A 25899-nucleotide genomic window follows, 5' to 3' on the forward strand; every position below is an offset into this window, starting at 1 on the left:
TCTCATTATCATGCTTCAAGACCCAACTCAATGTCACTGGTTCTATGAAGCATTATCTGACACTCCCAAACTTAACTACACCCTCACTGACATACACATAATACTTTGTAGACGCCTATACTACTTAAAATATTTATCATAATTATTTGTTTGAATGTCTATTTTCCCAACTACATTGTGATTTCCTTGAAAGCAGTGATCAAATACTATTCATTACTGACTCCATGGTGCTTAGCAAAGGGGCGGAATCACAGGAGGCCCTCTGTAAACATGTACAGAATGAGTGCTTTCTGTTGCTATAGTGCCTTACTCTACGCTGCTTGAAATGCCTTTCACACCAGCTTTAAAAAAAAATTTCCAAAAAGTGGATTATAACCCATTAGAGGGATGAGAAATAGAAGGAAGTAGGAGGAAATGACTTACTTATCTAACATTAAAATACACGAGGGGTCGCGGGGCGGAGGGAAGAGCAGGCGGGCGGGAGGCACCATCTCCAGACGCGGAGGAAGGAGCTGCGAGCAGCCGCCGAGAGGCCGCGGAGCCCGCGACGACCGAGCCGGCCGAGTAGCCGCCGCCGCCGCGCCTATGGCGGTTCCCAAGGACACCCACGAGGACCACCACACCTCCGCCGAGAATGCCGACGAGTCCAACCGTGACCCCCAGTTTGAGCCAATAATTTCTCTCCCCGAGCGAGAAATTAAAACGCTGGAAAAAGATGAAGAGGAACTTTTAAAAATGCGGGCCAAGCTGTTTCGGTTCGCTTCGGAGAACGACCTCCCGGGATGGAAGGAGAGGGGCACCGGGGACGTCAAGCTGCTGAAGCGCAAGGAGAAGGGGACCATCCGCCTCTTCAGGCGCAGGGACAAGACTCTCAAGATCTGCGCCAACCACTACATCACGCCGATGGCGGAGCTGAAGCCGAACGCGGGCAGCGACAGCGCCTGGGTCTGGAATACCCACGCCGACTGCGCCGACGAGTGACCCAAGCAGCAGCTGCTGGCCATTAACGCCGAGAATGCACAGAAATTCAAAACGAAGTTTGAAGAATGCAGGAAAGAGACTGAGAGAGAGAAAAGAAAGGATCTGGCAAAAATGAGAGTGCCGAGAAAGTAGCTGAGAAGCTAAGAAGCTCTTTAGGTGAAGGAGGGCAAGGAGCCCAAGGACGAGACCAAGGAGGCCGCTGAGGAGGAGCAATGAGTCGTGTCCCGTTGGGTCCTTTGCCCCTGTCTTTTCCCTTTTTCTTTTTTTTTTTAAATTTGCCCTGCCCCTTCTTTTTGGTTTGTTTTTATTCTGTTTTGTTTTCACAAGGGACTTTATAGAAAGAACTGACTTCCAACAACAACAAAAATACATGAGAGAAATCTCTGAAATTTCCAGATGGGTAGATCCACTTCACCCTTCTGTTTCTATGAATTACCTATTATTCCATCTTATAGAGTCAGATACATTATAATTAACTGCATACATGGTCATAATAAGGCAGAGCTTCTGATTTTCAAGTCACTACTCACACAAAGGAGACCAAAAAAAAAAAAAAAGTTCACCAATTACAACGTAAGGCAGCCCTCCAAAAAGTCTTCTTTAATGAGCACCGCTTCTTTTGTTAATGCATCCTACATGCTGAGTGTCCTTAGGGCTCAAGTACAATTTACACTTCATTATCTTATATCTTCATACCGTCTCTAGCTGTTTCAGCTCATCCAGTTCTGTCTGGAGAGCAAACTCTTCAAAATGGTGTCTCAGCCAAGGTCCCAGCAGGAAACAGATGGAACACACACAGGAGACAGCTGAGGGCATTTAATAAGGGATTATTTACCAGCTGTGGGCGGGGCTTGAGGAAGACAACCAGGGACTCTGAAGAGCCCTAGGCCAGAGGGGCGAGAGGACAGAGCCACGGGAACCCGGTGAAAGTGTTGTGGCTACAGGCGGGGTCGCCCGACAGACTCTGTGGCTTCTGGGAGGGCGACGGAGACAACCATCAGCCCAGTGGCAAGAAGAAACCTGGGGGAATAGAGGCTGACCTCATGTTCCTCCTCCATCCAATCTTCTGCTATAGCCTCCCACTGCCTGAATCCGTCCAGATGCCTGAGGGCAAGGAAGCCCAGCAACGCAGCATCTAACGTTCCATCTGCAGACATGAGCACATGCAGACGGTGGAGTGCGGATCTGGAGGGGCAAACAGAGACTATCCAACACTGATGGTATCACAGGCAGTACCTACTTCTCAGCCCCATCTACCCCCTACTAGGGCACTAGGCGCGCAGATGGTAAGAACAGAAAAGAGCCAACACGGGACGTTTGTCGGAATCGCACTGTGTGTAGGAACCTCCACTTACACCCATTTCCATTTCCCTGTGAGCCTGCAGAAGTGACCCCTCCACAGCCCCTCGGCACTCAGCTCCCACACACACCGACAAGGCCTTACTCTAGGACCCGAGACTCTGATGGTGGGCTTTTCATCAAGTGCCTACAAGTAAGACCTCCAACAAATAGCCCAGCTCCTCACCCCTGCAGAAGACTACTGTGAAGCCTATTCTACACCACGTCCAAAAGACAGTGCTCTGCAGACAGCACTCCGCTGCCCCCAGTGGGATCAACCTGGGGTCCACACACCCTATACTGGCTGCATTTCCTTCCTTATCTCACATCCCCACTCCCCTACTGGGGCTTCCTGGGACCGTCTGACAAGTAAGCTATTTGCACCCCAATCCTGATCTCGGGCCAGCTTTGGGAGAAGATAATCCACAACCCATGCCTCTGAAAACAGACTTATGAAGAATGTGTGAGAGTGTGGGCACGTGTGCATGTGTGGTACTGGCCCTGCCTGTGGTTACTCTGCGCCCAAGGAAAAATGTACTGAACTTGAAGTCAAACAATGTGACTTCTAAGTCTCCGACTTGGTCTTGAACTTGCTCTGTGAACCTTAACAAATAACCTCCCCAGGCCTTGATTTCCTCATCTGTCCAATGAACTCAGATAAGAGGACCTTTAAGTTTCTCATCCAGCTTTAAAGTTTGCTAAAAATTTTGAGCAGTAAAAGGGACATAAATCATACAGCCCAACAGTGGACTGACACAAAATTCCACTCTTTGGTGTGTTTTCTTAAACTTAGGTAATTCAGAAAAAGCAAAAAGCACTTTTTTATTACCATAAAAATTTTTTTTTAATATCTATTTTATTGAGGTATCGTTGATTTACAATGTGTTAGTTTCTGATGTACAGCAAAGTTATTCAGTTATACATACATAAGAAAATAACTTTTAGAAATTAAGAACTGAACCTATCAACCAAATGGCCATTAGATATTAATTTAAGTCAAATTTCCTAGCTTTGACAGCATACGTATAGTCAATTATTCTTAAACTTATAAATCTTGTATAAACATCTATTGACCACCGTCTGACTCCATTATAGGAAAAACCTATAAAAAGTCAAGACTGGAAATTTTTTATAAAGTAAGCAACTCAAGAAAATGGAGACCGGCTTTGTAGTTGTGATTCTGCCAAAACTTTGTCTCACTGAGCAAATCATTTCACTTCCTCATTCCCCACACCCAGTAGCACCTCGAAGAGGGGGACCTAGGGGCCTTCCATAAACAGTGATCAACTGGTGAATTAAAGAAGGGCCCTCAGCTTTAGTTTTATTAAATGGAAAAAAAAAAGGCATAATAGGGTTACACTATCTATCTCAACCAACTCTTCCTACTCTAACGTTCCGTCTTGAAATGAAACAGAATATAGTGACCTAAAATTCTGCAGCTCAGAATGATTCTATTCTTCTCTTGAAAGCTATTGCCTCTACCCAGAGTGGCCACCCTAGAGCAGTGCTTACCTACTTAGTGGCAGAAGGCATTGGATCCCAAATTCCATAAACTGAATATTAAGGGAAAAAACAAAAACAAAAATGCAGTGCTGGGCATGCAGTGCCATGGAATGAATGTTGTTTCTAGCTCTCATATTTAAGATAATGGCAAAAATCAGTCCAACCACTGGTCATGAGCAACACCGTTCTGACAGGTGATCAAGACCTTGTCTCACTAATATCTGGAAACATATGACAAGCAAACAAAATGCCTGGAAGCAGGGTAGAAGGGAGCAGAGGAGGACATGGAGGGAGGAAGATGATAAGACAGCATTCAAAGGCTCTTTCAGGACTTCCCTGCTGGTGCAGTGGTTAAGAATCCGCCTGCCAATGCAGGGACACAGGTTTGAGCCCTGGTCCAGGAAGAGCCCACATGCCGCAGAGCAACTAAGCCTGTGCACTGCAACTACTGAGCCTGCACTCTAGAGCCAGTGAGCCACAACTACTGAGCCCACGTGCCACAACTAATGAAGCCCATGTGCCTAGAGCCCGTGCTCCGCAACAAGAGAAGCCACTGCAATGAGAAACCTGCACACCAGAACGAAGGGTAGCCCCCGCTCACCACAATTAGAGAAAGCCCAGGAGCAGCAACGAAGACCCAACGCAGCCAAAAATAAATAAATGAAATAAATAAAATTTTTAAAAATAAAATATATAAGGAACTCAAATAACTCAGTAACAAAAAATAACCCAACTTGAAAAAAAAAAAAGGCTCTTTCACTTCTTTTTCTTACCCAGCATATTCATAACAAATGCACCATCTGTAATAAAATGCAGAACCTGAGAGTACAGTAAGCCTCTTAGAAGGACTATTAGGACGATGGAGGGGTCTTCCTAGTTTTTCTCTTAGGCACAAAGAATTCAGAGTATGTGGGTATGGGAAATAGAAAAGGGAGGATACAAACCAAAAGGAAAGTTCTAATTTTGCATCTTTGTGGGCAGACTATCTAAAAAATGGTTTCCTTCCAATTTCCTCCAACACGAAGAATGGTCAGCTGCTTCTCTATGATATTTCATCTGAGTTTCAAGGTAAAGGAGGAAAGGAGGAGTTTCAAGAGGGAAGAGGAAAGAAGAAAATGAAGTTACACAATGTCAATTACTAAAAAGTTAGATATTAAATTATCTTACAGCAATTATAAATTTAAACAAAGTTATAAATACTAATTTATTGTTTATACAAAAATTATAAAATTGTTAAGAAATATTAAATTACCAAAAAGAAAAATATTAAATTACTTTGGAAATATTAGCATGAAGAGCTATAATCTACCTAATTGTCTACATCAGTGATTCTCAAAGATAATAGATTTACCTAGAAAACTTTCAGAAATTCTGAAGCCTAGGATATACCAAAAACCAATTATATCAACATCTCTGGGGGGCTGGACAACCAATGACAGTATTTTTTGAAGCTATACAGGTGACAGTGACAGGCATACAAGTTTGAGAACAACTGGTCTACATCATGCTGAGTTAATGTTGATGTAACTTAAGGCAAAAGACAGGGGCTTGAATCAATCCTTCACTTCTCCAAAACCTTCCCTGCCCTGGTTCTTACAGGTGGGCATCTGGGGCACAAAGCTTCATCTCCCCACTCCTCACATGCCTGAGGTTACCTCCCTACTCCCTCAAGCCACCTGAAATCAGATACTGATGCCTGTTATGGGGCTTATGGGGCAAAGAAGCCTGAGGAAGACCCACAGGGAAGTGCAGTGACATTGAAATCATGTGCAGTGGGAACTGGTGACCACAGTGCCTTTGCAGGAAGGAGTCACACCCGCTGGCAAAGAAAACTTGCTGAGGGTGAGCCACGTACTGTTCTCAACATGTGCAGCTCCACCCTCTTTTTCACTGGTTTTATTCAAACATTCATTCATTCACCCAAATGTTTACTAGACATGTGGTTTGGTCCTAGCTCACCTTGAATTCACAGCTTGAAGGGAAAACAGATTTCAAAAAGTAACTGCAGGGGCTTCCCTGGTGGCGCAGTTGTTGAGAATCTGCCTGCCAATGCAGGGGACATGGGTTCGAGCCCTGGTCTGGGAAGATCCCACATGCCGCGGAGCAACTAAGCCCGTGCGCCACAATTACTGAGCCTGCGCGTCTGGAGCCTGTGCTCCGCAACAAGAGAGGCCGCGATGAGGCCCGCGCACGGCGATGAAGAGTGGCCCCCGCTCGCTGCAACTAGAGAAAGCCCTCGCACAGAAACAAAGACCAAACACAGCCATAAGTTAATTAATTAATTAATTAAATTAAAAAAAAAAAAAAGTAACTGCAACTCAGCGTAGTTAGAAAAATGGAAGTGAGCAGAGGCATAGTGTTAAAATACACGAAGAACAAATTACCTCTGGGGAAAGGGTTTTCCAGACTGCGGGAAAGAGTCACAAGGTGAGAAGATACGAAAGCATAAATCTATTTAGTACTGCATATGGAAAATGCACAAGAGATAAAAGGTCAGAGGTCAGTGGTGAAGTCAGAAAGGGCACAACTGTTTTGGCCTTACCCTAGAGCCAGTGGCCACACTACTGACATTTTGGGCTGGATAATTCCTTATTGTGGGGGCCTGTCCTGTGATTGTGGGATGTTTAGCAGCATCCCTGGCCTCTACTCACTAGATAATAGCAACACCTAACACCCCCAATACAGTCAGTAATGTCTCCAGACATTGCCAGATGTTCCCCAGAAGCAAAATCACCCCTAATTGAGACCCACCGTCCTAGAGGCAGTGTGGACCTACTGCATAGGCAGAACAAAGTCAGAAATCTGCCTTTTAGGAAAAGCAGTCTGACAGCAGTATGGAGAATGAAGTGGAGTGAGGGGACATAACAAACTATAAATCCAACACGCGAACCTGCAGATTTGTGTGCACATTTATAACCACTTTTATAAGGATATCAGAGAGTCCACTCTCTCAGTGGACCTACTTTATACAATAGACTTTCAAAGAAGAATCAAGTAAAGTTTTTTGTTATGTTAACTGTTGTTACAATATGAAAACTTCCCAAAGTTAGCCTCTGGGTGGTGGGATTCTGGGTGATGGCTCTTTTCTTTATACTTTTCAGTATCTTCCACAACCTGAATGAATAAAAGAGCAATTACTTTTCAGGGTACCTTCCTCAGGTATACCCTTCGTGGAAATAAAATATTGCATGCATAACACTCAGCTGCAATGGTAGAAGAAAGGATCCCACAATATCTAACTCACACACACATGCACACACACACACACACGTACATACACACACATACATGCACATGCATGCCTACCCTTGCTCACTGTACTTCTAAAGACATCACAGCATCACAGCATTATGAAATGCAGTTTTCTACAAACCAAATGGACAAGGTATGTTTGCAGAATAATGTCCCTTTGCACACACTTTTTTGAAGTAGGGCATAATTTCCATTATCTATTGCTATGTAACTAACCACTGCAAAACTTAGTGACTTAAAACAGCAATAATTGATTATTTCTTACAATTCACTGGGTTGGCTGGGCTGTGCTGAGCAGTTCTATTCCACGTGGTATAGCTGAGGTCACTCCATAGGCTGCATTCAGTCAGAAGCTTGACTGGGGCTGGAACATTCAAGATGGCCTCTCATCCTTCAGTCTCTCTCTCTCCACATGGCCGATCAGTTAAGAGTCTAGCCTAAGCTTTTCTATAGCACCAAGGCAGGCTTCCAAGAAGGAGCATTCCCAGAGGACAAGCCCTAATGTGCCAGTGCTTACCAAGCCTCTGCTTGTATCATGCTTGCTAATGTCCCATTGACCAAAGCAAGTTGTGAGGTCAAGTCTAAAGTCAATGAGGAGGGGAATATACAAGGGCCTGAGTGATGGGAGGCAGAGTTCACTGGGGTCACCAAGGTATCAGTCTTCCACAGTTGGAACAGGGTTTCCTTGTAGACCACGTCTTTTTTGCCCAGACCTTCTGAACATCAACAGATTTATTAAAAAACAATGATTGTAGACATGAAATGATCCATACCAAATTAAAACTGAAGCTACCACACCTTTGTGCCTTCCTTAAGCCAGCTCCCAGTACAGAAATAGAAATCATTCAGTCTCATCATTTCATAATGAAAAAGGCATTTCAGAGGAAAATCCTATTTTTTTCCCTAAAGGACAGAAATACCAATGATGAAAGATTCCCTCACTAAAGATTAAGTACTAGCCTTCAGGTGAATTTGAAGATTTCATTTTTATAATACACTCACTGGACTAAAACAAACTGATCCAAATCTACTGTCAACTCCCTTCTTCCCAATTTTCCTCTTAGAGGAATCAATCTCTTCTGAAGAACTAGGTACAATCTAGGTACAAAACTTAGTTTTCATTGAAGACTAAGAAAAATCACACATAAATTGCCATATGTAAAAATTATAATGTGCTTTAAACTAGTAGAAGGTCACTTCAAGATTGTTTTAATGCATACTGTTACATTATTTTACTATTTTGGCACACAGGAATTATGAAAATGCATGCTCCAGAGGGGAAAGGCATCTCCATCATGACAACCTTCTAATAGAGCAGTAAACACAACCCCCAAAGTGGCAGGGATGCCCAGGAAGATACTGGGTGTCCCCTGGAATGGGTTTATCTTGTGGGTGGGGGCCCTGTTTGCCAAATGACCTACCTTCAGATATGACCAATGAGGAGGGCATTTCTGATTCTAATCTCACAGAGGAAGGATGCCCATACCAGGGTGAGTGAAGACTGAACAGAGCTCCTAAATGAATCTGATGAGTTTGAAACAACAGCAAATTTGAAAGATTAACTTCTGCCATTCATTATTAGGAGAGGTCAGAAGATGTAGAACTAGCAGAAAACCTATTTAATAAGAATTACAAATAAGAAGTATTTGCAGGCCATTTTCAAATAGTTCTAATCAATTTTTAGTGAATTTGGTGCAAGAACAGCACGTAGAATTGTGCCAAGCTCAGTATTTGTCAAATGAATAAAATATAACCCAATGGAAAAATGGCCTTGGAAATCTAGCCCAATAGTTTTCCACATGTTCTTGGTAAAAATGGTGGAGGACAAGAGATATGGAGGAGGCAAGGAGCTGACTACTGCTTTATACCTTGGGCTTTCACGTGAATAAAGTTAGTTCTACTATTAAAAAAAAAAATTCTACTACTACTACTACTGATCTATCCCAACATCCCTGTTTTATGAATAAAAAAACAGAGATCCAGAGTAGTGAAACCACTAAACCAAGGTCAGACACAAAGAGTGGCAGTGTTACAACTAGACCTCAGGTCCAGAGAGAAATATTACATATATGGTCAATTCCCAATATTGCAAATTCACCTACTCGCCAAAATTTATGTGTAATTGCAAAATCAATACAGGCAGCACGTTGGTGGTCCTTAGTGGACATGTGCAGAGAGGCAAAAAATTTGACCCACTGATGCACACGATTCCAGCTGAGGTCAAACAAGGCTCTGCTCTACCTTCTTGATTCAGCTCTCATACCGTAAACAAGTGTTCTTTCTACAGTCTATTTAGTGCCATAGTTTTCGAAATTTTCTGCTTTTTGTTGATGATTTCACTCTTTAAAAGGCCCCCGAGCATCGTGCTGAAGTGCTGTCTAGTGCTCCTAAGCTCAAGAAGGCTGTGATGTGCCTTACCGAGAAAATACACGTGTTAGACAAGCTTCATTCAGGCATGAGTTTTAGTGCTGCAGGCCATGAATTCAATGTCAATGAATCAACAATACATATTAAGTAAGATTTTTTTTTTAAACAAGGTTATATATTGATCAGCTGATCAAAATGTGACCAGAGGCTCACGGGAACCTATCCCCACAAGTCCACTAAGAGCAATGGATCAGTATTCACTAAGTCAACGTTCATGAAGACTTTATGGAACCTAACTATTATAAATGAGATCAACTGCGCAACCAACACCTCTGTAGTTGTTGTTACCGTGGGCCTTGAACAATGGCTACTAGCACTCTTGGACCAGACACCGGTAAAATACCATAGATAAAAGTTCCCCCTGTACCCCCTGAGCACTTTGGTTTTTCTCATAACCAATGACGTGAGCTTTACCAATTATATGGGAATTTTAACATTTTTCACTTATTTGGAAATTGAGTATTATGCAGATTATCACATCATTTGATAGCCAAAGAATCAGCAAAGGAAATATCCTAGAAGTCATCTAGTCCAAGGATCACTAACCTGAGTTCCATGGACCACCCAACAGGTCCACAGATATAACCCGAGGCTCCATAAACTGGGATGGGAAAAATAATTACATGATTATTTTCACTCAACTCTAACTGAAGTATGGCATTTCCTCTAATTATAAATATAAATCACAAACCACACTGGTATTAACAACACCTATGACTTGGTTTTCAATATAAATTCCAGATATTTTTTTAACACATTAGAATTATTTCAGATATTACAAAATATCATTTGTGTTCATCAATAATTCAAAATTTCAGTAGCTATTATGCCACTTAATGTGTTAATAAGATGTACATATATTATCATGCCACAGATGTATTTACTATTTTTATATCTTTATTTCAATGTAATGGTTTCCTTTGTAGTTCTGTGTATTTTATTTGATGCATTTAACAAGTTATTTAGAGAAGGGGTTCCTAGAGGCTTCACCGAACTGCCAAAGGGGTGCATAAGAACCCCCAAACCACTTCTCTTATCCCACAGATAAAGAAAAATGACCTAGAGAAGGAAAGTGGCTTTTAAGGTCCCACCACTGGTTAGAAGCAAATCCAGGCCTGAAGCCTCACAATACCCAACGTGGGGCTCTCTGTGCTATGCTGAGCTGCTTAGCTATTAAATCAGTAGCGTAAAAACTGGGGCTCGTTATCCCCCAAAGTTTGGCCAATGGATAAGTGAGCCCTGAGATTATATTACATCAATGTGAAGAAAAAGAGAAGCATGTATCCCCAGGGGGAAAATGGTGAGGGGTTCATAATGCATACATGAGTTTCTCACGGCCTCTCCAAGATTCAGACCCCACCCCTTGGGGAATCACGGGTGCCCCACCCCAACGGAGGAGAATCACTGTGGTGGAGAGCCAGTGTCTCTGGTGGGACTGTGTGTCCCTCTGTATGTTGATGCAGGATCACATTTCCCTCCATCACCCCACAAGCATCCTCCACGCCAGCCACAACTAAGTGCTATACACCAAGCCTGCTGAGTTCTTTCCCACCTCCTAACACAGTTCCCTCTGCCCACGATGGCCCGCTGTCTTCTCTCCCTGGCAAACCCCTTCTCATCCTCTAATACCCAATTACAGGTCATCTTCTTCCTCTGTTTTTGCCAGGTAATTACACTTGTCTCAATACTAGACGATGAGCTTTGTGAAGATGGACAGGAGAAGAAAACTGGGAGACAGGAAAGGAGGTCGAGCATCTATGGTACACAAACAAGAGAGATAATGGTAGTAATGATAACAAGGTTAATGTTTGTTGAGCATTTAATATGCACCACACACTGTTCTAAGCAATTTACACAGATCACCTCATTTGATCTTCCAAACAGCTGGTAAGTAAAATTAGGATCCTAATTTCACAGATGAGGAAACTGAGGCACAGTAAGATTAAATAAATTGACCAAGGTCACACAGACAGGAAGTGGTAAAGCTGGGACCAAAACAGAGGCAGATCCAGAAGCTACAAATGCCCGAAACTGCCAACTGCACTGGAAGGCACTGATCTCAGCCCTTCATTCAATAGGTGAGGAAGTTTCAGGTCACAGAGAGCAGGTGTTATCTTATCAGTCAGGACCCAAGGTAAGATTAGAATTCGGAGCTCAACTGCTGGGAGACTGCCTGATTCTAGCTTTGTTTAGATTTTAGCTTGGAAGAAGAGAGGTCAGGAAGGGAGGGAGGGAGGGCAGGCGGGCAGGAAGGAAAGAAGATCAACAGATCATTTAGTTGATTGGTTGATACATCAAATGATCGGTCAACAGATGGATAGAAAGATTAACAGACAGATAGAAAGAACTGCTCCAGCACAAAGCAGATCTGGCTTACAGTAGATAATCAGTTATTGCTCCTTGAGCCATGAAAAAATGTCAAGACATGCTATTAATACCACCTGAGTGTTCTCTAATTTAATGTAATTTCACGAGATTCTGTTATGTGCCAGCCCAGAGGCCCACAGTGAAGGAAAGGCAAGAGGCTTAGAGGGGATGAGCTGCCTTGCCAGGAAACCCTTAGAGGAGGGTTGACTTTATTTTTTCAGTCTCAATTAGCCCTCCTATATTTTGATGGGCATAATGAATATAATGTTCTATGTTAATACAGAGAAACTAGTTTGCTTTGCTTGTGCTTGATGTTAATTTCTTGCTGACATGACCACAACTTCAGTTTATCCCACTAAGAAAAAGACGATTTCTTTCCAAATAGCTGCCACTGTGCAAAGTCAACACAGAAGATGTCCAGTCTCCAACACATGAGATCAGATAAGTTTGCTCCTGACCTAGGGAACTGTGCTGTCACGTGCAAACATCATTCATGGGTTTCCCAGGAAAACAATCCAAACACAGAAAACATCTGCTAAAGGACTCTTTCAACGACTTTAAGGGGAAACACTTGCAGTGAAAATACCATCTATTTTCTGTGGCTGAAACTGCTTTCTACTTTGAAAGTGATTTATGTGCTAGAAACTGGCTAGACGACACATCAATTAAAGTAATTTATCTTTTAAATTCAAAAAAGGAGGATGCAAGCAGACATTCTGAAGTATGCATGTATCTCCCACCAAATCCACTGCATTGTCATACAGATGGTTAGAGATTTATTGTTGATTTGAGGCAGGTGCTAGGTAGCTGCAGTCTTCAAAAAGATGCGCATTTTCCCTCTGTAATCGCAAGTCTAGGACTCACTCTCTGTGGTTTTGCGGTAACTGCCTAAATAGGGTTGGCCTGTAAGTGCTCTAACGAGGTATGACATTAACAAGTCCCAAGGATCAGTGAAAGTTCAAACCTCCTCACCTCACTAGAAGCCTCAATCCCCAAAGACAATGAAGCAGGGCTCTGACTGACTTACACCCCTGGCTGCATTTTTTTCATTTTGAGCAGCAACTCTGGTATGAGAAACTTCTCAATCTGTTTCCAAGCTTGTCACTAATTTTATATTAAAAATACAATACACAGAGAATGTCAAAATGAGCCAAAAACAACGGGGTTTAGAGCTGCTAACCCTCTAGTACCTTGGTGTTAAAGTTTCCACTTTCTCTTGTGCAAAATAATCCCCCTGAAAAATATCATATGACATCACTCATATGTGAAATCTAATATAAAAAATGATATAAATGAACTTATTTACAAAACAGAAACAGACTCATAGATTTCTAAAACAAATTTACAGTTACCAAAGGGGAAACATGGCGGGGAGGGATAAATTAGGAGCTTGGGATTAACACACACACACTCCACTATATATAAGATAGATAACCAACAAGGACCTACTGTATAGCACAGGGAATGACTCAATATTCTATAATAACCTATATGGGAAAAGAATCTGAAAAAGAATGAATATATGTATATGTATAACTGAATCACTATGTTGTACACCTGCAACTAACAACATTATGAATCAACTGTACTCCAATAAAATTAATACAAAAAAAGAAAAGAAAAGAAAAGAATCCCTCTATCTAGCTTTAAAATGAGGTAATCCAGTATTTGGCACAGAGTAGATGCTATGTAGGTGTACGCCAATATTGTTAGCATTAGTATTACATAGATGGTCACCTGAAAGAAAACCAGTGGAAGGTGACGGTAAATTAGAAATTTTCATCTAAAATAATAAATTTTATTTTATTGTGATAAAAAAACTATCCTAAGGCTAGTTGAAAAAACATAAAATGGTCTTCTCCCAAGACTGAATGCTTCTTTTGTAATGCAGTTCAATATTCTTAGAATTTCATCAGACCTTAAAAAAAAAACGCAAATGAAATGACATGTTGAAACTTGCACTGACCCTCTTGCATTTCCAAAGCTGCTGGCTTGTTGTGCTTAACATTTTTTTTTCTCTTTGTTTCATACCAACTTTGTAAGCAACAAATAGGACTTTGTTAGCTTGTGCAATGATGCAATTATAAGTGCACTAGCCTTCCCACCCACAATACGAATCTGATTTCAGAAACAAAAAAAATTCACCACTAAAGTAGTATGTTATCACAGTACCAAGTTCTTTAAGTTCTTTAAATCCTTTGCTTGGATTTGAAACTTTGAAAATGTGGAGGGAAGAGTGAAGAGGAAAGGAAAACGAATTACGAAGTAGCCATATAATATTTTTAATCATACTGGGCACATAACCAAAGTCTTAACAAAAGATTATTCTTTGACCCAATAATTCTGCTATTAGGAATTTATCCTAAGAGTGTGCAAAAAAGCTTATCTTCAGGAAATAATATTTCTTATAGCCTTGCTCATAAAAAGCAAATCTTTAAAAAAGAAAAAACTGTTGTATAATATTGGGCAACCAGTTAAATAAAACTCATTCATTCATATCAGTAGAGTATGCCATTCAGAATAATGCTTATTTAGAAGTATGTCTACTGACACAGAAAATGTTCATGCTGTATTTTTAATTTCAAAATGCAAGTTACAAAAGTGCATGGGTAGTATAACCTTTACCATGTTTACTCTAACCCTTACACATACACACACAACCTAGACCTTCTTTGTCCCTCTTCCTGTTCTTAATGTTCTTCACATCACACACCATCACCAGATACACAGTAACCTGTTGGTTATGGCCTATCTCCCCCAACTAGAACAAAGTGAACTTCAGGAAAAGAGGGGATTGTTCTGTTCACCTCTGTGCCCACAGTGCCTCACACTGTGTCAGGCACATGGTAGACAAGTAACAAATAGGACCAAAGAAATAAATATAAGTATATGCGCATATGTGTATAGAGAGAGACACAAGATACTGAAAGGTATTCCCAAAATTATTAATAGAGGTTATGTCTGGGTAGTATTCCCAAAATTATTAATAGCGGTTATGGCTGGGTAGTAAAAATACACACACCTTTATATTCTTCTTTACACTGATGTATAGTTTCTCACTTTTATACAAAGAACTTCAAAAAATATATATATATATATATAACCCCTTTTCATATATGCTTGTGTGCATTTGTATGCATGTATGTGTGTGCATTTTGACACCTGTATTTGGTTATCTAGTAAGAATATCCTTTATTCCTCAAATTGCCAAATTAGACAATAGAAAAAAATGAAACACTATTTTATTCTCTACTTCAGATGAACTAAATGAAATACGGGACAAGTGGTTTAAAAAAAAAACCACACACACAATAAATTTATTTTTACTTTTTACCACACACTTTCATTAAACCACATACCAAGCATATAAAATCAGATGGTATAAATCCTTAATCAACTGTTCCTTATTTCATGATAAAAAGTTGTTGTTTTATGAATTACATGTTGTATTTTGCAATTATGGTGGAAAATAACAATTTCACAGGTATCACAATAGGTGTCCTATTGTTTTATTTTACAATGTTAAAACTAGCAATTACTCCACAAGGCAGCAAAACTGGATCACAGTGTTCTCATTGGTGTGAAAGCAGAATTGCCATCAAGAGACACACCTGGTAAATGGATCAAATCAAGAGCATCAGAGGCATTTGGAGAGCATCCTTGAAATAAATTAATGGGACGGCCTTAACATTATAAAGCATCTATTTGGGGAGGCTTAAAAGGTAACATATTTCCTGGGTAACCTTCAATGTTTCTATTTTACATTCTTATAAGTAATACAAAACTTCATAATTAATAAACTTTTAAGAATCCACTGCAGGGTGTGTAAAAAAAATTGTCAATTACAAAGATGATACTTGTCAACTAACACTACAAAACAAAGTTCATATAAAAAGATGATACAGGCAAATACAGGTTTCCATGTGAAGCAGAAGTTCATACTAATGCTGTGCTTCAAAAACAGGATTGGGGATACTTCTCCCTGGGGAAGTGCTGAGGGAGTTTGTGAATTGGTCATAACAACAAAACCCCCTTTGACCCTCCAGCACTTGAGGCCCCACGTAAGTCTGCTCTCAGCCCTTCTTCTCTGATTTGCTTGCTTCTTAAATACTTCCTTTCATTCACTATCTGTAAAGTGTCAGGTGAGTATTCTATAAAAGAAGTGTTTTCTTTGTTTATTTGCCTTTATTAATCTCACTGTGATATTTAACTCTGAAAAAAAAGTATGATTTAATTTTGTAAATGAATTTATCTTTTTTTTTACTCTAGACCAAAGGTTGGCAAAGTACAGCCCATGGACCAATCTGGCCTGCCATCCATCTGCTTTTATAGAGCCCATGAGCTAAGTTTGGTTTCTACACTTTCAAATGGTTGAACAAAATCAAAAGGATAATATTTCATGACACATGATAATTATATGAAATCCAACTTTTGGTGTTCATGAATACAGTTTTGTTAGGACACAGCCACCACACCCATTCATTTAGGTATTGTCTGTGGCTATTTTGTGCTACAACACTGAAGAGTCACAATAAAAAGTGTGGAGCCCATAGTCAAAAATACCTTCTGGCTTTTTTCAGTAAAAGTATGCTGACCTCTATTCTAATCTGTATGATATCAACACATAACGTAGATCGTAGACTCCTATTAGATCACTTTATGTAAACTATTTGAAAGAACTGGGTAATTTACATAGGAAAATCTGCATATCATCTGTGTATCATCATCTATCTACCGACCTAGCTTGGTAAAAACTTAGACGAAAAGTCTGGAAGAAAACTCACCAAACTGCTAATGATGGTCACTTCTAATGAAGACAGAGAGTGGAGTTGAATAAAATCTTTGCTTTTTACTCACCTATATTGTTTTATTCTAACAAGGAGGTACTACTTTTGTGTTAAAAAAAGTAAAAGAAAGAAACAAATTTCAAGGGGAACTTTTCACGTACCAAATATTGACCTTTCAAAACAGGATAAAATTAAACAGTTGAAATGTCAAAAGAAAAAAAAATTTTTTTTTCAAGAGTTTCTTAACTGTGTGATCATTTAGAATTTGTACACTCAAAGCAAAGGGCATCTTAACCATGAAAAAAATGTGAAATGTAATCCAGTTATGCCATACTAACTTTTAAAAGTGGAGTAGCTACTTTTAAAGTGCACAGATTTTGAAAAGGCAAACATTGTTCAGAAACAAATGATAAAACAGGTAACACAGAATATACATTATTAGAGACTATAGCTTTATTGAGTCACCTATAAAGAAAAAGTACATTTAAATATTTCCAATTTCCATCTTTCTCACTCCAAACTATCAGCTGAAACTAATTCATCGCATGCCTAATAAAGAAATACTGATTCATAACTCTTGATTAAAATTTTTTTCCCAAAATATATCATAAGGAACATAAAAATCATGTAGCCACATGCTCAAGTGCACAATATTTTCACTGTTTCTTATTTTTAAATGAACACAAAATCTTCCAGAGACCAGACAATGCATCCAGACGGGCATGATGCAGTAGAGCCTCACTTGAACCACCACATTTATAATTCAATTCCTGCACATTTATAAATGCTGGCTTTTAAAGTGCAAGCCCAACGGTCCCTTTAACTACACTTAGATGCACAACAATTGACAGCTCATTATGACAAGTGGTCTCAAGAGTGAACTATTACAGTTAATGGTCTGTAAATGCTTTAGTCTCCAAACCTGGGCCAACATTAAAGCAAGCAAAACTGGGCCTTTCCTTAAACGCATCTGGTTTTTAAATGCCTGCATGATATAACATTACTCAAAATTAATCTCCTTATTTCTAATTCCTGAAATACTACACATTTAAATCAAGAGTACACACCTAATTAATCTTATGGGTTTTTTTTTAAAGAAATACACTATATACTATAATATGCCAATTTGTAAGTATCTACATCTTGAAGAGGAATAGAAATGATTTTAAAGCAATGGAACAAAAATACCTAACTATCCAGTAATAGAATATTCCTGAAATGCTATAGTCCTTCGTGATTTAAAAGTATACAACCATTACAGCTATGTTTAATACAAAATTATGTAGGAAGTAATCACAATGCAATGTTAAGAGAAAACAGGATAAAAATCGTATGTCCAATATAATCCTAATTTTATAAAAAATAGAATAGATGTTATATGGGACATATAACATTAAGAGTTATAGTGATTGTTTTTTTGCGAGTGGTAGAATAATGGTGATCTTCATTTTTATGTTTTCTTGAATTTTTGAATTTATCTACAATAAGCACCATTTTTACAACTAGAAAAAAATTTTTTAATAAAAATAATGTTCCTTTGTGTCTATTCCTATTAGTATACATGAAAAATTACCACTAGAGATTAATCTGGTTAGTCTGCGAATCTGGGAGATTCAAGAAAATATTTCATGTTTAATTTTACCTTCAAGGGCAAACACTGGCCCCAAAATGAAATATTTAAATAAGTAACATTTCTATACGATAGCCCTGAGGAAAACAAAGTGGACAGGAATGCTGCCAGTAATAATTAAAGTTGAAAACTGTAATATTTTGTAACTATTCTTGTCAAGTTTTAGACCTAACAGACATAAATTCTGTGTCAGGAATAAACCTTAAATATGATCAACTTAATATAAGTAACTGGAAAAAACTGAAATAATTAGCATCATTACAAACATGGCTTTTCTAAGACTGATGTCCTTTAACCTCATTGGTCAGAGCTGCCTGTTTTGGACACATTTCATTCAAAACTCTGCATTAAAGTGCTGTTTCCACTGACGACATCTTTGCTTTTCACAGGAAAACAACTCTCCAGAAAGAATTTCAGAACATTCTAGCAGCAGACTCTGTAACAGTGTGTTCAACACCAGCCGACTTGTCCTAGGAAATTATAAACAAACCACTTCCTACACTTCCACCAGATAGTAGCTGCCCGGCCTTTGGAAACAGGCATCATGACGGGCACGATTAAAGCTAAAGGGAACAGAACCAGCAGGAACCGTTCACGGAAATGATGAGAAACTAGGCCAAAAACCAGGGAGCAGGTGGAGGGACGCATGAGAGCAGCCCAGAGCCCTGTGGAGAAGCCAGAAGCCGGGAGAGAATCTGATAATTGCGGGTGGTGGTTACTAAGCAAAAACAAACAAACAGCGAAGCGCATTTACGGAGGAAGGGGGGAAATGGATGCAAAGGTCCAAGCCAGGGAGTATGGAAGCTGAAGAAGCTTTGTTCACTAGTTAAAAGAATGCCAAGCGCTCGGTGGATGCTTCGCAGGGAGCGGGGACAAAAAGGTAGGCTGATGCCACGCTGCCTTCTGGAAACTGACAGGCAGGGTCTCGGATGATGAGTGGATGAATCACCACAAAGAGAAAAGCTTCGAGGACTTTCAGGGAGAGAGAGAGAGAGAGAGAGACAGGGGCTGCACAGGTGGGGGGCCCAGGTGCGGGGGGTGCTCCTTCTGCTTAGGGTTTGGGGGAGGCAGACAAGGCGAGGAGGGGTGGAGGTATCCCCCCTCGCAGGAGCCTGGCTCTCAGTGAGGACTTTATTCCCAGGCAATGGGAAACCACGGAAGACGTCAGCAGAGAGCTGTGGGATCCGTCCCCAGGAGAAGGGTGAGTGAGGTGAGCTTGGGATGAGGGAGGGCAGGAGAATGGGGGAGGGCAGGAGAATGGGGGGAACCAGTAAGGGATCAAATGACACTCTGCAGGTGAGAAATAACACTGACTCTGAAAATGGAGCCAAGAGGATGGAGGTGAGAGAGATTTGGGAACTGGAATGGGGAGCCCCTGGCAATTACTGGCTTTGAGGAGGGACAGAAAGGCAGATGGCAAGTGGATGCTGAGAGAGAGAAAGGAATAGCTTAGACAAGGAGCGTGTTAAGGGAGTTCAGATGAAATGGGATTGAAACAAGATGTTCAAAGGGGGTCTTGAATCCCTCCTAAGGCCTCCCTTTTTAATCTAAGCTCTGCATTATCGATCGATAACAGAGGCTGCACACAGTAGGTCTGCTCGCTTGCATCCATCGTGCACGTCAGCCTTCACAAAAGGAGAGCATGGAGGGCATCCTTCTTGGGGCAGTGCCCACAGCTCTGCGGCCGGGGCAAGAATAATTAGCACAGATACCAGCGGCAGACAGACTTCCAAAGTACATTGCTGAAGGGAAGAGGAGCCGCCAGGTCATGTGTCTGCCCATCCGGCATCACCCCACTCTCAACAGTGTCTGCAAACACACCCTGGACTTCTTAGAGGTACATCATCTGATCTCCCTAACAGGCTGTCATGTGCTGAAAGATTAAGGAACAGAATTCTTACATTGCCTAAGGCAGCAGCATGGTTTGAGTTTTAAAAATTGGTTCCATGGCAAAGAAATCTCCTTTGGAAACATGACAAGAAGAGCTATAAAACTTACTACAGTGAGTAAACACTAACAGATGGATGCTAGCGAATCTTTATCTTCAACTCATTATGCAGACATTAACCTTGACAAATTAATAAAGGTGAATTAATAAACTTGTGGGCTTACATACTTTAAATAGTTCCAAATCACAGGGAATGTATAGAGATAGATGTTGATAAAAGCATTTAAATAAGCTCTTTTTCTTCCTTCTTAAAACTATACAGTAAAAGAGCTATTGAGTGAATAGGTTTGTTTTTTTTTTTTTCTCTCCTTTTTACTCTGTCAGGGAGACTAAGATAGGTTCCAAGCTATTAAACTCTCCGTGATGTACAAGTCATCATCATAATTGGGGGCACACTTTCTTTTGACCTTTACAAAACTTTCATTTCCCAAATGTGACAGATAAGGAGTGCTTTTATAGCACCAATAATGATTTTTTCCTATGGGAACTTGCCAATTATAAGCTGAAAACGAAGGAAAGACCATACTAGATACACATTTAGAATCTCAATGTGCCCAAAATATAGCTGAAATACTTAAGAATCATGCTTAGAGGTCAGTTCAGGTGAGTTAAGAATCCAGCCTAGAGAAATACATGTTGAAACAGTGCAAGGGCAAAGACACACTCCCTGAGCACCTTACCATAATGCTAAGTACCCTGAAATGTGTTCAATAAAAAGTGGCTGGATGATCCACAATTATGTCTGCAACTATAAAGTCTGAATCTAAGTTTTTAAATATTAATAAAAGTTAGAGTGGGGAAATGTAATCCATGATACACTTAGCTGTTTCATCCACACACACAACCTACAAGAGCGCCAAGAGAATCAAGTTCTTACCAACTCACCAGACATCAGACATCTTAAGGACCTTGTCTTATTCACCTCAGGATCCCAGTGCCTAGTATGATGCTTAGCGGGTGACACAACTGAAATTGTTTGGGTACCGCAATAGTGTTTCAGTAAGGGACATGTGCTTTCCTTTAACAATAAATCACTCTTTATGGAAACTTGATTTTACTTTTAATTTGACTCAGGTTTTCATTACTTACACACACTAAAGTTAAATTCATTCATTCATTCACTTGTTCACCCATTCAGCAAATATTTATTGATTTCTTCCTGTGTGTCAGGCACTGTTCTACCCTCCACTATTCCACATGGTAGCCACCAGCCACATGCGGCCAGTGAGCACTGGAAATGTGGCCAGCCCAATCTGAGATGTGCTTATGTGTAAATTACGTCTTAACCCAAAAAAACAAAGAGAATGTAAAATATCTCATTGATAATTTTTATACTGATTACATGCAGAAATATATTTTAGATATACTGGGTTAAAAAAGCATTATGAATATTAAATTGACCTTTTTCCTTTTGCTTTTTTAATATGCTACTAGAAATTTTGGTATATGATGAGAATCAAGACTTTAGACAAAGCCCTGTTTCCAAGGACCTGATATTCTAGTGGAAGAAATCCATGGTAAACAAAAAAATAACTAATAAGCAATATTATGTAATTTCAGATAATGAAAAATATATGAAGAAAATAGGGCAGAGTAAGAGGAAAGAGAGTGATCAAAAAGGGATATTTTAGACAGGGTGGCCATGGAGGTCTCTGGGGAGGTGACATTTGAGCAGGAAACATGAATGAGAAGAAGAGGTAGTCATACAAAGATCCAGGGAGTGCCCTCGGCAGGGGGAACAGCAAGTGCAAGGGCCCTGAGGCGGAATGAGGTATGAAAGTCTGAACAACAGTACCAAGACTGGTGTGGCTGGGGCACAGTGGGAACAACAGGAGAGGAGGGTAGACGGGAGCAAGGGGCCAGGGTACAGAAGTACGGTGACAAGTTTACACCCACAGAACCATTATATTCCACGTGATTCAAGTCAAAAATTCCTTTCAGATTTTTCATGGAACTGGACAAGCTGTTTCTTTAAATTCATTCGATAAGTAAAGGGACCAAGAATAGGCAAGATTTTAACCTACCAAATACCCAGTTACTATGAAACTATAGTGAGGGATGAGATAGAGTGAGGCAAGTGAGGTAGAGCCTAAGGGTAAATGTCCCCATAAATCCTGTGACCTGGGTGCCTTTTGTGCCTCACCCTCTTCTTAGCAACGTGACACTGGCTCTAGGATAGATGAAACAAAAATAACAGAGTGGAACTGAGCAGCCAAAACACGTCCAGACGTGTAAATTTCTAGAATATACAACAGTACTGTATGTGTGCATATATACACACATATATAATTATACATATACACACTATGTATATGTATGTGTGTATGTATGTGTATACATGTGTGTATATGTATCTGTATAACGCATATGTGTACTTGTATGTGTATATGTATAACATGTCTGTATGTGTATACACACATCCCATACATACCCACATATGTACATGAGTCAAGAGTATAAAGATATAAATGGAAAAGAAAAATAGCACCCTAAGGAGAGGAGTTACTTCTAAGAAGTGAGAGAAACAGAGTGGACTGAGGGGAATTGGGCACTGATATATTCACAATTTTTAATTCTCTTTCATAAAAGATTTGAAGCCCTACAAAAACACACACACAAGTGGAGCACAACATTGGAAATGCTAATTTTGTAATTTTGAGTGAGGAAGGATACAAAATTGTATATATAGTCACATTTTTAACTATAAATATGCATGGTCCACATGGGGGATTGGAAATGCACAAAAATGATATTGGTTATTGTTAATAGGAGTTCCAAACTCCTGTTACATTACTTTACAAGTCGTATTTAATAGTTAGTAAAGAAAACATACTCTAAATCAGAAAAAGACCAGATTTAAAGCTTAAAATTATAACTAAAATACATAATTCAGGGTAAATTTTATCAATGCAGAACAGCAACATGTGTCTGCAAGTATTACCTAGGATGAAGGAGAGTACAGCCAATAATTCAAATAACTGAATAAATTCATGTTAATTACACTACAGTTACATATTAACTATACTGTAAGTTTTGAAATTCTATTATTCATATAGCACTAGGGTATGAAGGTGTTTTTATTATTAAATAAGTTGTAATTTGGGGGGAATTGTATATGTATTATGCCTGGAAATACCAATTTACCTAATTTTTTACAAGAATGTTCACACTTCGATTTCTTTGAGAACCATCAGGCACTGTTGTGGTTTTGATTTATTACCTGAAGATTTAAAAAATGCATAAAATAAGATTTATGGAAATTTTAAAGTATTCCATAGACTCATTGCCTCTGCATAGGAACTAACATTTAGAATAAGGTTCACTACTCAAAATAAACAAGAAACTAGAGCAGAAAAATACATAAAGTCCTTCACCTTTCTTCAAATGAAATAAGGTCCACATAGGATACTATTTGCAGAAGGAATGCCTCAGCAAGTATGAGAGTAAGGGAGAGGCCAGTGAGGCCAGTATTGTGTGAAGTTCACAGTCAATCGGGGTGGATTTGTGGCCAAACATCAGCAACCAAAGGCTGGTGTCACAGCTCACCTTCTCCAGGTAACCGGCCCTTGAATGTGAGGTCAATCAAGGCCATCAGAAGGAATCCAGTCCTTTCACAGCAGCGTGCTTGGACAGGAAGAAATGTCATTACTCGGGCATCTCAGGAAACTATGTTCATTCTCCCCAAGTGCCACAAAATGGTTCCAGAAAGCGGCCTTTAACTGGGGAAGCAGGCAGCCGAAACACACAGTGAGGATTCCGGCTGACATCAGGAGAAGGCCTGTGCCACCCAGGCCTGTGAAAATCTCTACCAGCCACTGCTCTAAGTTGCTCCTCTGTGATGCACAAACAGAACTTGATACTCTTCCTCCCCCCCTGGCTCAGCTTGCCTGAAAGCCATCACTCGTTCATTTCCTCGCTGAATAGTAGAGGGAGAAAGGGGAAGGCTGAGAGTCTGCAGCCAGCTTCAGTTTTAGTATTTACCGCCTCCTCGTAGTGCAGTGAGCTCAGACTAAGTGATCATTACCCTCCCTGACACGGTCAATACGCACCCTCACCTCTGACCCTCCAGCTGTACTGTTTCTTTCATTTTCTAACTTCACCTTCAAATGCTACACAAGTCGGTCACTGCTTAGCTCAAAACTCAACAATCCGGTTATCCCCTGTTCCCTTCTCTGCCCCCAGCATCTGCACTACCCATCTGAACATTTTATGAAGCACGGTCCTCGGTCAAGCCCAGATCATCAGAAATCTGAGCCTGCAACAGGACTAAGCCCTCCAGGTAAGGAAGACATCACATCCTGAGCAAAAGTCACGTTGTGAGCTTGATTCCAGCCCTCCCCCTAGTCACCTGCCACAGGCCACACGATGCAATGCTGCTAAATCCCCCCACTCCATCTGTCTGGCATTCTATTAACAGGGACCCCCAACGACTAGAATTCTACATTAATACCATATTGATAATGACCAAGGGACACAAATTTATTCAAAATCAAATGAAAGTTTAATTATTTTGGTAGTACTTTAGCAGTCTGGTGTGTTAGATTATTTAGCAATTTCACAACTTGGGTTATTAGAAAACAAATAAAATTTAATATTTTAACAATTTTGGCTATTAGAAAGCAAATTATCCACAAAGGTAATTAAAGTGTCTCTAGTAATATGTGATTTTGCCCAATACACCAATTCCCTGACTTTCCTGACCAAGATACAGCTGTTTATAATGATGTCCCACCTAGGGCATATCTGAAGAAAATAATAAAATTATACACTTTACACGGACGACAACAAGCAACCTTAGAATGGAGGCTACACACCCTGCCTGCACTCTGCACAGCCAGAACGTGAAGTTCCCTTTCCCAATTGCCAGTGATGTCCTCAAAGAATGTTCTCCTGGAGGGCTGCCAGGGTTTTGTATCGCTATCTGAGGGAGCATTCTGGGAGGCGCCCATGAGCTAGAGCAGCAGAGAATTCCAACTCGCAAACATTTCAGGCATTTTAATTTTTATTACAATTTAAACTATGTAAGCACAGCCCTCAGGAAAAGGAAAACTTGATGACCAAACCTTTTTTTCCCCTTTAATGATTCCATTAATTTATTCTTCCAACTACAAACGATCAGACGGCACCTTGCATGCACACATATATATGATGTTCAAGGCACAGGGGACCAAGACTCTCTGTCCCCCACACTGTGCATTTCAAACCTTATGATGTCTCATTTTAGCTACTTTAGGGAGCTGGCATGAGGCTTTTCAGCAGCCAGTGTCTGCAGCAAGACGTGTCTTCCTGGGAAGGAGAAAACCTTATACTTAGCATGCTGAGAAGCTGATTTAAAAAAAAGAGGAAATTGTTATAATTACAGTGAGAACTTTTGCATGCAAATTCAGTTTTCCTTGGGGGAAATTTGCATACTCTACAAGGAATCCCCATGCCAAAAGTAAACGCGACGCTTTTTAGCTCCAGTCTTTAAAAGCGATGCACATGCCCAGGAATTGCAGTCTGTGAATGTGTTCCAGGCCTGGCCCAGATATGCTGTTTATAAAAGAAAGGACTTTACAATGAAGTTTATAATATTTAAAAGGTACAACATTTATGCTGGAAGAAGTGACAGTTATCAATTAGGCTGAGACAACCAATAGAGTAGGACAGTGTTTCAACAGGGCTCC

The 25899-nt window shown here is 40.3% G+C and overlaps 1 protein-coding gene and 1 pseudogene across 8 annotated transcripts in view; one reads left to right on the plus strand and one right to left on the minus strand.

Moving 5' to 3' along the window:
- The window catches only part of PLCB4 (phospholipase C beta 4), a 414289-nt gene that overhangs the window by 338287 nt on the left and 50103 nt on the right, over positions 1-25899 (minus strand). The window lies entirely within an intron of this gene.
- LOC102999188 (ran-specific GTPase-activating protein-like) lies at positions 583-1197 on the plus strand (annotated as a pseudogene).

The sequence above is a fragment of the Balaenoptera acutorostrata genome, chromosome 15 (genome assembly GCF_949987535.1).
Source record: "Balaenoptera acutorostrata chromosome 15, mBalAcu1.1, whole genome shotgun sequence".
Taxonomy (NCBI): domain Eukaryota; kingdom Metazoa; phylum Chordata; class Mammalia; order Artiodactyla; family Balaenopteridae; genus Balaenoptera; species Balaenoptera acutorostrata.